General features: G+C 45.2%; 1 protein-coding gene across 2 annotated transcripts in view; it reads left to right on the forward strand.

The window, feature by feature from the left end:
* igsf21a (immunoglobin superfamily, member 21a) overlaps positions 1-2,500 on the forward strand; it is a 208,573-nt gene that overhangs the window by 179,960 nt on the left and 26,113 nt on the right. The gene's annotated exons all lie outside the window — the stretch shown is intronic.

The following is a 2,500-nucleotide window of genomic DNA, read 5'->3' on the forward strand; positions in this document are numbered from 1 at the left end:
CACACAGACACACACACACACACACAAGTGCTGGAGACTTAAAGTCTGGTGTGTGCAACGGAAAGGGGGGTGGGTGGGGCTGGTGTGTGTATTTGCTTTTCACTGTCTGTCAGATTATGGCGTGTGTTATTCAGCATAGACATATTGTGAAGTGGATTTGCAAGTGAATACCACTGAAGAATGTGATCGTGCATGTGGCAGGCCCTGTGGAGATTGCACATTTCCACACGCTTCAAAGGTTTGTGCAGACAGCAGCAAAGTATTTATATTTAACATTAGAATTACAATCCATTCAAGGTTTAGAAATGGGCAAAAATTACAGATAAACTGACCAGACCATTTCAGGGGAAATCCATGAATGTGCATCAACCAAACACCCCCAGCTAATCTGACGCGACTCGCTTATTAGCTTCTGTACATTGTACTCATCAAATAGAGGCCTGTAAGGGGCACACACACACACATACACACACACACACACACATATACACACACACACACACACACACACACACACACACACACACACACATACACACACAGTATATGCCGCAAAGTTTAATGAGAACTGAGTCGAAGTAGATCCTCTCAATTCAGTTATTTTGGCAGAAGCTGTCAGTCAATCTCAAAAAGAAGTCGTAGCCTTTGAACTTTTGAGTGTCTTGCACTCATGTGCCAGGGAATTAGACAAAATTGCGTCTTCTTTCTTCCATCTTCCATCTCGCCACTAATTCTGTGCTTACTGAAAAGACCCTCATCAGAGAGACAATGTGGAATAATGGACGGAAAAGGCTGAAGGGTTTGCGCATTGAAAGGTAGCATATGAAATGAATGGGAAGATAAGTGAGGCAACTAATAAGTGAAGGATGGAGAGGATGGAGGATGGTGGAGGATGGTGAAAGATGGAGAGAATATGTGGGAAGGGGTAGGAGTGGAGAGACCCAAACAGAAGAGAGAGAGAGAGAGAGAGAGGGGTACATAGAGGGAGATAGAGAGGGGTAGTGCAAGAGGGAGACAGCTGTGTATACACTGAGATTAAAAGGAGGTTAGTGCTGATCATTTTTTTTCCTGCTCTTCTGTTTAAGGAGAGTAAATATGGGGCAGAAATGACCAAGCATGAGCCTAATTATGGAGTCCCACACTGTTCCTCCTCTTAGAATTGCTGACATGGCCTCGGCGCACTTCCGAAAGTGAATTGACTTAGTTTGGAGAACACTTTGTCCACTCCAAACTCGTAATGCCTCCGTGGAGACCTGACCGAGGCCGGTGGTGTCGCTCTGTGCTTCGCAGCTCGCTCCGAACAGTGTAAACAAAACCTGACAGCGTTCCAGGGAAAGATTACCCTCCCAGAGGGGTCCCCCCCCCCCCCCCCCCCCGAAGGCCCACCGATGTGCCTTTAATCCCTCACTATGACGTTTCACCTGCGCACTTCAGGCCCAGACTGGGAGACTTTAAAACATTAAACTTAGCAATGAGGTAACGTAGCTTCCCCAAGTCCACAGGTGACTGTGACTGCAGTTGTTTACTGTTGTTTCTGTTGCTTCATTTTCTGAGGGTTCTGAGGCTCAAGATTGGCTTGCAGTATTTCAAAATAAAAACATGAATGACCACAAGTGTTACTGCAAGTGGGAAGAAACTTTTTTCAGTTACTAGTGCTCTGAGTGACTGAAGCACACAAAATATTCACTCTCTGAGCACACAAAGATAAGATCACCGTCCTTTTTTTTTTTTTTGATGTCGCGTAATGATAGTGAGTGGATTCCCACATCATTCCCTCAAGGTAAATATCTGCATCAAGCGCAGCGTCAGAAAAAGGCGAGTTTCACATGGAAAACTTCAAACGCCTCATCTGTCTTTCCGCTCTTTTGATGAATCTCATTTAGTCTTTGTCAGTGTCATCGCCTCGCGGCTTAAATGTTTTAAATGTTTTCCCTCACCGTTTTCACCCTTTTCTCTCTCCCTTCAGTATAGACCATTAAATAACACCTTCAAATTACTCAGCCAGGCTACTCTTTAAGACCTTGGCGTTAAGCTAATGTGAGGTGTCTTAGTGAATGAGGCGTGTATGCGAGAATACTATAGAATTCAGAACTCAGGGGACTCTACATCAAAGCACGGTGCCATATATAGACAGCCGTTAGATGTGAGTCTTTTGAAAGAAGTCTTTTGTGTGAAACGCAGCACACCTTGGCAAAAAGGACAGAAAGAAAAAGAAAAAAAAAATGCATCAAGCCTCCACACTGATGTCAGGGTTTATTTTCACGCAACGCACACACAGGGAGTCTGACTGGGCACTTTCGCCCAATGCGTTGCGTCTGATCCATGATTAAGAGGGAAACGGACAGTGACAAGCTCTAATATGCTAGATGAAGTCACGGCCACCCCGGCTTGCGCTTCAGGTCACGGCACCGCTATAGTGATGACTGCATCATCACTTTCTGCCAGTAAATGAATTGTGACAATGTTCAGGTGTGGCGGCTTGGGAGTGTGTATGTGTGTG

Source organism: Alosa sapidissima, chromosome 4 (genome assembly GCF_018492685.1).
Source record: "Alosa sapidissima isolate fAloSap1 chromosome 4, fAloSap1.pri, whole genome shotgun sequence".
Classification (NCBI taxonomy): domain Eukaryota; kingdom Metazoa; phylum Chordata; class Actinopteri; order Clupeiformes; family Clupeidae; genus Alosa; species Alosa sapidissima.